The 13,806-nt window shown below is 45.2% G+C and overlaps 1 long non-coding RNA gene across 1 annotated transcript; it reads left to right on the top strand.

Annotated features, from left to right (window-relative positions):
* Positions 1–6,036: 6,036 nt before the first annotated feature.
* On the top strand, positions 6,037–12,672 carry LOC131552611 (uncharacterized). Its single transcript, XR_009274023.1, has 3 exons — positions 6,037–6,153; positions 12,372–12,464; positions 12,658–12,672. It is a non-coding gene; the product is annotated as an uncharacterized LOC131552611 (long non-coding RNA).
* Positions 12,673–13,806: the final 1,134 nt, after the last annotated feature.

Below are 13,806 nucleotides of genomic sequence, written 5' to 3'. Positions count from 1 at the left end.
ACTCTGGAAGGTCAGCGGACGTGACGTGCTGTGACTCTGAAGGTCAGCGGAGACGTGACGCTGTGACTCTGGACGGACAGCTGGACGGACAGCTGTGACGCGTGCTGTGACTCTGAAGGTCAGCGGAGACGTGACGTGCTGTGACTCTGGAAGGTCAGCGGAGACGTGACGTGCTGTGACTCTGGAAGGTCAGCGGAGACGTGCTGTGACCCTGGACGGACACCTGTGACGTGCTGTGACCCTGGACGGACAGCTGTGACGTGCTGTGACCCTGGACGGACAGCTGTGACGTGCTGTGACCCTGGACGGACAGCTGTGACGTGCTGTGACCCTGGACGGACAGCTGTGACGTGCTGTGACCCTGGACGGACAGCTGGACGGACAGCTGTGACGTGCTGTGACCCTGGACGGACAGCTGGACGGACAGCTGTGACGTGCTGTGACCCTGGACGGACAGCTGCGACGTGATTTGGTTGATGACGACCCACTGTGACTTGGCTTGACTGTCTGACATCAACCGTGACTTGACTTGGTTCTTGGAGATCAGCTTTGACTTCACTTAGCTTGTGAAGATCAGCTGTGACTTGGCTTGGTTTGTGACGATCAACGGTGACTTGACTTAGCTTGTGAAGATCAGCTCTGACTTGGCTTGGTTCGTGACGATCAACGGTGACTTGACTTAGCTTGTGAAGATCAGCTGTGTCTTGGCTTGATTCGTGAAGAGAAGTTGTGAATTGGCCTGACTCACGAAGAGAAGCTGTGACTTGGCTAGACTCATGACAATCAGCGGTAGCTTGACTGGATTCATGAAAATCAACGGTGACTTGACTGGGCTCTTTAAGATCGACTGTGACTTGACCTGGCTCATTACTGGCAGCAAGAACATGACGGGGTGTTGTTGTGGCCGCCATTTTGTGAACGGGTTCCGCTGGCACCGCCATTTTGTGAGCGTGCTCCTGCGCGGTTGTGATCATACAATTAAGTGCGGTGTCGCGTTCCTCCGCGGCACCCACAGTGAACGATGAACCCACAGTCAATAGAGCATAATCCATAAACTCCATTAAAGACGAACGGGGACCTTCAAGGGTTAATACTGATTTGAGCGGCTGGTTAATGCCCTCACAAAAAAAGTCTATCAGTACACAGTCCGGTAGATCAGCAAAATAGGCTATATCTAAGTACTCTTGTACATATTCCTCGAGCGATCGCAAGCCCTGCTTGAGGGTCAATAACAGTCTTGCAGTATCCATACCTGGCCAGTGTCCATCTGAAAAGCCGCTGGATCCTTGTGTGGCCGAGTATTCTGTTACGGGGCTGACGAGACGAGAGGCGTGCGGATCCATTTGCAGACTTTATTATTGGCAAGAGACGTGGTCGTACAGGCAGGGTCAAATAACAGCAAACAGGTATAACAAGGACGAGACGAAGAGTGATCTAAGACAAGCGTGGGTCGATGATAGGCGAACAGTATCCAAGGGGGCGAGACAGGAGAGGTAGTCAAAACGTCAGCGATAGTCCAGGCAGGGGCAAACACAATCCAACAAAGGCAAGGCAAGGCGAGGCGAGGCGAGGCGAGGCAAAACTAGGGAAACCAACGGAACTTCGTAGAGCAGCGATAATGCATACAATACTCGGCAACGACGGAGAGAAATAGTGTGTGTGATTAGTGATGCTGTGTGATCAGGTGTGCGTGTGATTGGTGCAATGAGTGATTGGTGACAGCTGTGTGCGTGTGATTGGCGAGATGGCTGATGGGAAATGCAGTCCATGTGATGTGTGGTGTGAAAGTCCGTGTGGTGAGCGGGTGACCTCTAGTGGTGAGTGACCGGGAGTGCAGACCAGATTCGTGACAAAACCACTAGTATAATGTTTTCATACAATTTATTATGTTATACAAAAAGATTTGGTAATTAAAAACAAAGTATCCTTTTATTTCACAAAATTCATTTTAATGTCATGAAAAAAAAAAGTAAATTCGGTAGTTGGGTAAATTGTAATCCAACTGACTGAGTTGAGAAACTAATTTTATTGGCTTAACAAAGCTCAAGATGGCGACACTGGCATCAACGAGCCTGTAGTTTACAGCATAACAACAGGTACTGTTAACACAAGATTTACAACACACGTACATGACATGCATCCTAATCTAAACAATAAATAATAATGTTTCTTAAACTAATATAAATAATGAAATGTACTCAATCAGAATTATGTTTCTGATAATAACAAAGCACATATATCCTCATTTCTGTTTCAGTCTTTCCAAATGAATATCAGAGCAACTTTAATATTGATGGAAGAACTGGGGTCATCTCTGTGACAACAGCACTAGACAGAGAGGAAATTGACAAGATAACGGTTTACATACAGGTATAAGACATTTCTAAAGACATTCATGAAAACCATTAGGCTTATGAAATGAATTGTAAGAGATTGGATTACTTTGCTTTTCAATTTTCTAATCAGTGTTTCCTTGTAAAAACAGGCAGCTCAGCAGGATGACACCAGTAAGACGGCAAATGCTGTGGTGTCCATCACCATTAAGGATGTGAATGAAAACCCGCCAGAATTTGACCAATTCCAATTTGAAAATTCACTACAGGACCAGCTTGTTCTTGTTTCTTTCCGGTCAGGGTGGGTTCTCTAAAGGTCACTTTATCATGGACAGCAATACTTTCGTATTATACTTTCGTCATCATCGCTGTTCTGGACGTCAACGACAACAACCCACAATTCCTTCCTCTCCCAGACCGCATTGAGATCCAGGAAGGTGTTTACATTCCCTCATCACCTGGAGAGGTGTGCTTAATATCAGCCACAGACTCTGACATTGGAGAACACAGACGTGTCACTATCACTACTTCCTCTTACAGCAATATCTTCAGTTTCAAAGATGTGTGGACCTAAACCTATGACAGTGTATTGTCAAATATTCAGATTTCATTTATTTATTTATTTTTAAATGCTTTCTTTTCCCCATTAGGATGGAACTCTGCTAGCTATTAATGAGCTGGATCGAGAGACACAAGATGTGTATGATGTGGTCATTGTTGCTGTGGACCATGGGATCCCACAGGGACATGTCATTTCCTCCTCTCTTTATGATTTGCATGATGTGACTGTGTACTGCAATAGTTTTGTGATCGTACTGGTACATTCTTAGTCACAACCACCAAAGACGGTAGTCCCACAGCCCATTTACACACTGCAGGTGCATATTGCAAATATAGCAAAAATCACAAGAATTTTCTTAAAATGCAAGCTCTAATCTGATTGTCAGGCATTACGTATTATACAGAAATCAGAGTTTAAATGTTACCTGTTTGCTTGCATACAAGTTGTGTTCCAAGGGAGAACAAGTTGCTTGATTTTACATAGTTTGCAAGCTTTCAGGTATGTTTGATTAAGGTTAGAGCTAAACTCTGCAGGTTTGCAGACAAACATTTGAGTCTGCTCTAAAGCAGGGGTAGCCAGCACTGCTCCTTGGGAGATACTTTCCACAAGAGCTCCAATTCTAATCAAATTGCTCAGAACCAGCAATCCAGGGTGTTTAGGATTGCTCAAATTACAAGCAGATGTGTTAGAGTATTGTTGGAACTGAACTCAGCTGAATGGTTGCTCTCCAGGATCAGCGTTGTCTACAATTGTTTTAAAGGAGGGGTGCCCAATCCTTCTCCTGGGGTACCAGGTTCCTGCAGAGTTTAGCTTCAGCCTGCCCCAACAATGTTGACTGTACATTTCTAGTAATCCTGAATACCTTGATTAGCTGGTTCAGGTTCAGAGTTTGATAAGGGATGGAGCTAAACTTGCAGAATGGTAGTCTTCCAGAACCAGGATTGACTACCTCTGCTCTAAAGGTCATATCCGAAGTTAGATACTAGATGTGGTGAAAATAGACTTTTGGTCTGTACTATAAAAGGGTTAGTTGTGTTTATTTTCTGCAGAACATCACCACAGTGAGGATCAGTATCACAGACGTCAATGACAATGCTCCAGTCTTCAGCTCTGACACCTACAGCAGAAGTATTCTGGTCAAAGACGCCAAGGTTGGAGAGGTGCTGCTGACAGTCTCTGCCACAGATAAAGATGACGGATCCAACACAATCATTAGCTACAGGTACAGCTCAAGTTTCATTTTCAAAATCAAGATCTCCAAGATATCAGACATTACCACTGCTATGATTGGCTAATAATTGTGTGTGTTTTACAGCGTACATTCCTCATAGATGGACGATGCGGTTATTTAGGTTAAAAATGCATAAATAACAATACATATCAAACGATCTGTAACAAGAGACAAAGCAATAGTGACCACGTAATGAAAACAGTTACCCACACTTGTGTTGCAATATTACTGTCAGGTCCAATATAGTCGGCTCAGCATCGACTTTTAGTTGAATTGTGCCTTGTTTGTAAACAAATCCGCGGAAAATGAAGTTAACAAAGGACCAAGTTCTTACTGACACGGTCTGGATCTTCATTGAAAATATTACTCCAAACAAACTCTACACAAGTATAGAATGTGAATGAGGCTCCTGTGTTTGACACTGAAATATATGAAGAACAAATTTTCAGTATAACTCCATACAAATTCCATATAGTTAAGGTCCAGGTAAGTCAATCTCTGTGGTGGCTCATGCTTTCCAAAAGAAGGCATCAGTTATAAATGAAGTTGATATACTCAGATGTATTTTATAATTTGTAGTGTTCACTAAAGTAAGACATCACTGTTATGGATACTTGATTTGTTCAAACCTTTAACCCTAAGTAATACATTTTGGCATGTAGCTCATCCCATGCCATCGGTGCTACACACATGAATGATTCCTCAAATCGTGTGTTTTGTTTCAAATAGGCATGCTGCTATTTTTCAAAGTGATTAAACTTATTTTTTTCTATTGTCATATAAAAATTTTGGTGTCTGAAATGTTTCCCCCAAAAGCAGTTATCCATTGAGCTGTAGTTAAAGCTGCAGTCTGTAACTTTTTTGGGTTAAAAATGATCCAAAATCAATATTTGAGCAAGTACATAACCAGCCAGTGTTCAAAACTATCACCTTACTTTAGCCCGATTCACAACGGTTACAGCTGGAATAATTCAATGTATCATTTTGATGGCGGATTGTAATACAGAAAGGATTATGTGTTTATGAAACACATGTGAATGAAATTAAATTATATTCCAGTTTTAAATGTGCTTCTGATTACACAAGATTTGTATTTTAAAGAAAACCAGTTCAAAGAGAGTATAGTTTGCTTTTTGGGTTAAAAGATTTTTTTCAATATGAAATTTGAATGGCATGACAATTAGAGATTAGACTGTACAGAAATTGAAATCTACACGCTAATACACACTATACTCATAGTCACGCAATGCTGATTTTGTTAACATTAATAATTTAATAATAAAGTATAACAATAATATTAATGTACACGGTTTGATGTGATATGAGCTAACAGATCTTTAGATTAAATCACCATTGGTTGCGTGATATATTGTAATACTTTTTTCCTCAGTTGGTCAGAACAAAGGTGGCAGACTTGTTACTTACTTGTTCAGATGACCATATACGGTGAAAATTCTTATTTGGGTCATATATTCCAAGACGTAGGCTAGAATCTGTGATTCTGAAGTACAGTATCCACACCGGTGCGGTGACTGACAGATTGACACACATACTCCTCAAAACGTTAGATTCATCCGTGCTGGACCTGTGTCGGAGTACAACCCCACGCAAGGAATATAATTCTGCACAGAGCTGCAATTCCAGGTTTTCAAACAGAGATGGCGACAAAGAGGCAAAACTTATGGACTGCAGCTTTAAACAGTAAGCATACCAAATGAAAATGCATGACCAAGCTCACAACTGGGTATATCAGGGTTGTCAATAGACTAGATTTATTTGTAGTACATGTGGTTGGAATGACTTGTGTCCCTCCAACCCCTGGGTTGGTCCCTCAGGCGTCAGACCCTGATGTGGGCGAGAGCTCAGAATTGCAGTATTCTCTGCTGGAGTCCACATCTCTGCTGGATGTGGAGGAAAGCACTGGTCAGATATATGTACTGGATGCATCTAGTGTTGGAGACGGTCTGTTCACCTTTCAGGTTAAACCCACCGATAAACAAGGACTGCTCATGACTACAACAGTACAGGTGAGCAGAAACATAAAGAAAAGAGAAAGGTGTAACATATTGTAACTATATTAAAACAATCCTCAAAAGAGCATGAAGGGAGTATGAATGCCATTTTGATTTCAAATGGAGCAGGAACAAATACCAGTCATTGCAAAAACTGAGTTCCCTTTCGAGGGAACTTCGAACTGCGTCCTCTAGGGGTCGCTATGGGGAACGCCGTCAGCGTGACCCGTGTCTGAAGCATATATACAAAAACACCACATGTTGGCCGGCGACAGCCTATGACATCACTACCGGCACGACCACAGTATAAAGGGGCACCGGGAAAATACGTCATTCTCTTCTTCGTCTTCAGTGACTGTTTTGTTTGAAGCGTGTATTCTACAGGTAAGAAACAATTTTCTACTATGGCGAGCACTAGCAAGGCATTTAAGAGATGTATGCATCCGTGTCCTCGTTATTTGACACCTGATGACACACACGATCTTTGCGTCTTTTGTTTGGGCGAGGAGCACGCACGCGATGTTCTCGAGGGGGCAATCTGCGTGCACTGTGAGCTTTTTTCTATGAAAGAAAGCTCTGCTCTCGTCTGTCTCTCTTTTCGAGGAAGGAGGGACAGCCGTCTGCTTCCCGCGGCTCAAGACCCACTGCTGCTGAGGCACGGAGGAGGATGGGCTCGTGGGGCTCGCAGGCGGAGCTGGCTCATGAGTTAGAGAGGGGGCTTTCCTTCTCGCGCTCGTCGGCCGCGAACGAGAGTGAGTCGCTGGATGACGATGATGCGATCTCTCTGACATCATCTGATCCAGCGGCTAGTGCTCTGCTGGGTTATGCCCAGGAAGAGCAGGAGATGTCTGAGAGCGAAGAAGTTGAGACTGAGCCCTCTCAATCCTCCTGCCCTGCGTATGACAAACTGTTGGAGGTTATGGAACGCGCCACGGCGAGGCTTGACTTGCCGTGGAAGCGGCCAAGATGGTGGCGCCACGGGTCGCCTCGATGAGCGTTATCTTTCTGGCCATAGTCCCCAGCTCGAGTGAGCCTTCCATTTCTTCCTGATCTCCATGCGGAGGTTGAGAGGAATGGAAAAAGCCGTTTTCCTCTCGCATTCATAGGTTTCAGCATACCAGTTATGCTAACATTGAGGGGATGCGTGAAAACGGCTATGAGGATGCCCCTGTGGAAGAGACGCTGGCCAGCTATCTCTCTGTGGGCGAGACATCCTCTCAAGGCTCCTCCTTGCCATCTAAGCCCCTTCAGGAAACATCTCGCTTAAATGGCAGGGCATACGCAGCAGCAGGTCAGGCTGTCGCCTGCTGCACACGATGGCGGTGCTTCAGGCTTACCAGGCTGATCTGCTGAAGGACCTGGATAAGGGTCAGGGCTTGTCACCTGATGAAGTAGCTGAGCTGCGCCGCACCACGGATTTGGCTCTCCGTGCCACTAAGCAGGCCACCACTGCTATGGGCAGGTCTATGGCGGCCATGGTGGTAACGGAGAGACATCTGTGGGTGAATCTGGCAGATGTTGGGAAGAAAGAGAAGGGCTTTCTTCTCGATGCTCCAGTCTCGCCTTCTGAGCTTTTCGGTACCTCCGTCGAGACCGTCCGTTTACGCGCTCAGTGGCCTTCAAAACCTTCATTCCAAGAAGGTCCAGGTCTGAGCCCGAACAACGCAGGGGTCCTGGCCCATCTCCATCTGGGGATCAGAGATGGGCACAGAAGGCTAGTGTCGCGACTCGTGCCCCTCCCCCGCCTGCGGGTAGGGCTAGAGGGAGGCGCGGGTCAAAGAGAGGTAGGTAAGACCTGAGGGAGGTGATCCAGATGAAGCGTTCTCAACGCTCTCGTCCGGACCAGAGTAAGAATTGAAACATCTACTCCCTTTCCTCGGGGGGCCTGTCATCTGCCCTTATCTTCCCCTCTCTAATTCCCCTGCAACCACCGTTTTTATTCCACCTGACCGAGGTTGGGTGGGGACCAAGATAGAAACCTGCGCTTTAAAATCATTGCAGTCTCTATGCTGGACTTATGATGTTTTGGTGAAGTTCTATGTTTCATAGAAACTACCTTACTGATGGTCCCGACCCGACTCTTCGGATTTCGCCTCCGGGACTGATCCTCATGCGCAGGAACCATGGATGGGTGAGTACGATCCAGTTCTACTGTTTACTGGTATTTATGTGTTCCACACTGGCAACACTGCAGTTCCAGGACCTGCGGGTCTTTTTACTTCAGTTTCTTTGGTTTGAGAAGGTGCATGGCTATCTGAGGATATCTATGTACTAGCTTAGGGACTGCTCCCCTTCTGAGGGTTTTTAAGTAGCAATCTCCCTGAGCCCTTGCCTAAAGTGTGCGTCTCCCCTGCTAGGGTTTAAGTACGAGCTGGCATTGCTCCCCTCACCATTGAGGGTCACCTATGAGCATGCTGCTCCCATCTGAGCGTCTGAGATTCCTCTCATGCTGAGAGTTGAGTTCTCCGCTCTCCAGAGCTATGTTGTTGGTCGAGCTAGCATCGCTCCCCTCACCATTGAGGGTCACCTATGAGCATGCCGCTCCCATCTGAGCGTCTGAGATTCCTCTCATGCTGAGAGTTGAGTTCTCCGCTCTCCAGAGCTCTGTCATCAGCAGCCTCAGGTTGTTAGGTCTCTATGCCTCCCTGTTGGGTTGCTCTCCTTGTTGGTAGAGTTGGCATTGCTCCCTCATCATAGAGGGTCACCTATGAGCATGCCGCTCCCTTCTGAGCGCCTGAGTTCCCTCTCATGCTGAGAGTTGGGTTCTCCGCTCCCCTAGAGCTCTGTGTCCCATATGCTCTCCTTGTGGGTCGAGCTGGCGTTGCTCCCCTCACCATGAGGGTCAGCTATGAGCATGCCGCTCCCTTCTGAGCGTCTGAGTTCCCTCTCATGCTGAGTTGGGTTCTCCGCTCTCCAGAGCTATGTTGTTGGTCGAGCTAGCATTGCTCCCTCACCTTAGAGGGTCACCTATGAGCATGCCGCTCCCTTCTGAGCGTCTGAGTTCCCTCTCATGCTGAGTTGGGTTCTCCGCTCTCCAGAGCTATGTTTTTGGTCGAGCTAGCATCGCTCCCTCACCATTGAGGGTCACCTATGAGCATGCCGCTCCCATCTGAGCTGCCTGAGATTCCTCTCATGCTGAGAGTTGAGTTCTCCGCCTCCAGAGCTCTGTCATCAGCAGCCTCAGGTTGTTAGGTCTCTCTATGCCTCCCTGTTGGGTTGCTCTCCTTGTTGGTAGAGTTGGCATTGCTCCCTCATCATAGAGGGTCACCTATGAGCATGCCGCTCCCTTCTGAGCTGCCTGAGTTCCCTCTCATGCTGAGAGTTGGGTTCTCCGCTCCCCTAGAGCTCTGTGTCCCATATGCTCTCCTTGTGGGTCGAGCTGGCGTTGCTCCCCTCACCATGAGGGTCACCTATGAGCATGCCGCTCCCATCTGAGCTGCCTGAGATTCCTCTCATGCTGAGAGTTGAGTTCTCCGCCTCCAGAGCTCTGTCATCAGCAGCCTCAGGTTGTTAGGTCTCTATGCCTCCCTGTTGGGTTGCTCTCCTTGTTGGTAGAGTTGGCATTGCTCCCTCATCATAGAGGGTCACCTATGAGCATGCCGCCCCTTCTGAGCTGCCTGAGTTCCCTCTCATGCTGAGAGTTGGGTTCTCCGCTCCCCTAGAGCTCTGTGTCCCATATGCTCTCCTTGTGGGTCGAGCTGGCGTTGCTCCCCTCACCATGAGGGTCACCTATGAGCATGCTGCTCCCTTCTGAGCTGCCTGAGTTCCCTCTCATGCTGAGTTGGGTTCTCCGCCTCCAGAGCTATGTTGTTGGTCGAGCTAGCATTGCTCCCCTCACCTTAGAGGGTCACCTATGAGCATGCCGCCCCTTCTGAGCGCCTGAGTTCCCTCTCATGCTGAGTTGGGTTCTCCGCCTCCAGAGCTATGTTTTTGGTCGAGCTAGCATCGCTCCCTCACCATTGAGGGTCACCTATGAGCATGCCGCTCCCATCTGAGCGTCTGAGATTCCTCTCATGCTGAGAGTTGAGTTCTCCGCCTCCAGAGCTCTGTCATCAGCAGCCTCAGGTTGTTAGGTCTCTATGCCTCCCTGTTGGGTTGCTCTCCTTGTTGGTAGAGTTGGCATTGCTCCCTCATCATAGAGGGTCACCTATGAGCATGCCGCCCCTTCTGAGCTGCCTGAGTTCCCTCTCATGCTGAGAGTTGGGTTCTCCGCCTCCAGAGCTCTGTGTCCCATATGCTCTCCTTGTGGGTCGAGCTGGCGTTGCTCCCTCACCATGAGGGTCACCTATGAGCATGCCGCTCCCTTCTGAGCGCCTGAGTTCCCTCTCATGCTGAGTTGGGTTCTCCGCCTCCAGAGCTATGTTGTTGGTCGAGCTAGCATTGCTCCCTCACCTTAGAGGGTCACCTATGAGCATGCTGCTCCCTTCTGAGCGTCTGAGTTCCCTCTCATGCTGAGTTGGGTTCTCCGCTCTCCAGAGCTATGTTTTTGGTCGAGCTAGCATTGCTCCCCTCACTTTAGAGGGTCACCTATGAGCATGCCGCTTTTCACCTTGGGCCCCACTCTACTTATGTATCCCCAGTGATACTGACTTGAACAGGGTGTTGCTACCAAGGATCTGTTGAGACAATTCCTTCAGCGAGCTCATGCAGAGCAAGCAGTAGCCCCTGGGTGACAGGCTAAGGCCTAGTTACTATCCTAGGCGCTTGGTCGTATCCCCTTAAAGGAATCTCCATTATATCTGATTCCAAGCCTTTGAGCTCTACCCTGGGTCCAGGAGGCCTGGCCTCTAACAGGTAAGTTCTGGGGTATGCAGCTCAGGTTTTTGGCCGAAGGGGATAATGTCACTGACAGCCGTCGAACCGTCCCAGGGGCAACTTCCTTAGCCGGGTAGAGTTGATACTTAGTGCTCGCCTTTTTGTGCTGGCTTGCACTCCCCTCAGCATGGTGGCGTGGGTATTCCGTTCCCCATAGCAACCCCTAGAGGACGCAGTTCGAAGTTCCCTCGAAAGGGAACGTCTCAGGTTACATATGTAACCATGGTTCCCTGAGTAGGAACGAGACACCGCGTCCTCTAGGCTCGGTGCCATGCTTCGGACGCAAGCTTCAGGCGAAGAAGTGAATGACGATTTTCCGGTGCCCCTTTATACTGTGGTCGTGCCGGTAGTGACGTCATAGGCTGTCGCCGGCCAACATGTGGTGTTTTTGTATATATGCTTCAGACACGGGTCACGCTGACGGCGTTCCCCATAGCGACCCCTAGAGGACGCAGTGTCTCGTTCCCTACTCAGGGAACCATGGTTACATATGTAACCTGAGACGTTCTTGTGTTTGTCACCTGCAGATCGATGTAAAAAGTGTACATCATGACAGCGTCACAGTCAGCTCCCTAAACTTTCTTTCTATTTCTTTCTTTCTTTCTAGTTATTTCTGTCTTTCTAGTTCTTTCTGTCTTTCTAGTTCTTTCTTTCTTTCTTTCTTTCTTTCTTTCTTTCTTTCTTTCTAGTTATTTCTGGTTCTTTCTTTCTAGTTCTTTCTTTCTTTCTAGTTCTTTCTTTCTTTCTTTCTTTCTAGTTCTTTCTTTCTTTCTAGTTCTTTCTGTCTTTCTAGTTCTTTCTTTCTTTCTAGTTCTTTCTTTCTTTCTTTCTTTCTTTCTAGTTCTTTCTTTCTTTCTTTCTTTCTAGTTCTGGTTCTTTCTTTCTAGTTCTTTCTTTCTTTCTAGTTCTTTCTTTCTAGTTCTTTCTTTCTAGTTATTTCTGGTTCTTTCTTTCTAGTTCTTTCTTTCTTTCTAGTTCTTTCTGTCTTTCTAGTTCTGTCTTTCTAGTTCTTTCTGTCTTTCTAGTTCTTTCTTTCTTTCTAGTTATTTCTGGTTCTTTCATTCTAGTTCTTTCTTTCTTTCTTTCTTTCTTTCTTTCTAGTTATTTCTGGTTCTTTCTTTCTAGTTCTTTCTAGTTCGTTCTTTCTTTCTAGTTCTTTCTGTCTTTCTAGTTATTTCTTTCTAGGTCTTTCTGTCTTTCTAGTTCTTTCTTTTTTTCTTTCTAGTTCTTTCTTTCTTTCTTTCATTCTTATTTTTCTATCAAACATGCAGTCTGGCTGTTTTTTGTTTTTGACACACAATAAACATTTCATAATTGTTGACTTTGAACATTACTCGTGTTTTAGATGTAATTTATTTTTGTTACAATTAGTAAAATGAGTATGTTTGGTGAAGTATTTATAATAAATGTTTTTGCAGGCGCAAAATGAAAAATCACAAAGATGGCTTAAATATGATCAATGGTGGTCTTGAAAGGACATCCAGTGTTGACATACGTAATGACTTGAACACGTAAGTGTCAAATATTTTTAAAGATCAGATACAAACATTTACTAATTTGTGAAAATAAATTACATTTAATTAATTAATTAATTAATTAAAATGTACTCAAATGCAAAATGTGCATCAGTTACCAAAGTTGTTATCTGGATTGGTTTCTTTTGAGATAAAAACTGATGAAACTTGTTTCTTCTCTTGTTAACAGCAACCCAGAATCCAGACAGGTAAAGAACCTTACTGTAACGACAAACTCAGAGTATAATTCATAAAGTATATATTCATTAATCATAAATTTGTCATAAATTCTTATTCATAATTTTGTCCTATGTGTTATTAGAGTTTCTCAGCAATCATGCTTCCCAGAGTCCACTGAGAGGATGTGGCAGGGAAACTGAGGATGACGCTGATATCAGTGGAAACAGCCTGAAATCACCATGACAGATCAAAGCTCCTCAGTTCTTCTCAGTAGTGTACAAGACTTCATGAGCTCATGTCTTGATTATGATACATTTATAGCCTTATAATATGTCACTGCCATTTTATTTATAATTGGAATGTTATTTTATTAATAGCAGAATTCACACTGAAAAATACAGCTGTTAATATAGATGTAGCATTGGAACATTCCCATAGTGCAAACAGAAGAGCATTGTGCTTGCAAAGGTTGTATAAATGTAAATAAGTGCATAATAAATAAATAATCCCCCCCATCGCCCAACAAAGCCCCTGTCTTTAATTCACATTAATTTATGTTAAGGATATTTAAATTAATTCACTTTCCAGGTAACTGGTCAAATTGGATGGATTCTTATTTGATTTTGAGCTTTGAAATATTAGATTAGATAGCTTTGATATTTTACCACTGTTTATGATAATATTTTGTTATGACAGTAATTATTTTTAATTTCTGTAAGGAATGCCAAATTGGTAGTTACTGATTTTGTGAATAGAATAACGAGACACATACCTGTAGGCTGCATATTCAATAGTGCTTGCTCCCATTTTAGTCTAAAAATTGTCATGAATCCGGGTCTACGATGCTCCGTCTCACCACCAGAGGTCACTGTCTCCCGGATTCAATTCCCCATACTCCACTCACCTCATTACTGTTTAATTTGCCCCAGCTGTGTTCCTGATTGCTGTCCCTTTTTAAGCTCCCTGTGTTTTCTGTTCTGGGCTCGTTCGTCTCACTTGTGTGCCAGGTATGCCTGTGCCTTATGTCTGCCCTGTGCCTTGTCTATGTCTTGTTTTCAGTGGTTGTGTTTATTCTGTTTTTTTCCCCTTCGGGGTGGTTTCATTTGTGTTTTGTTTTATTTTATAAGTTATAAATAAAGGAAATTCCCATTTGCCAGCA

This window comes from Onychostoma macrolepis, chromosome 01 (genome assembly GCF_012432095.1).
Source record: "Onychostoma macrolepis isolate SWU-2019 chromosome 01, ASM1243209v1, whole genome shotgun sequence".
Classification (NCBI taxonomy): domain Eukaryota; kingdom Metazoa; phylum Chordata; class Actinopteri; order Cypriniformes; family Cyprinidae; genus Onychostoma; species Onychostoma macrolepis.
This window is presented reverse-complemented; position numbering and strand designations above follow the sequence as displayed.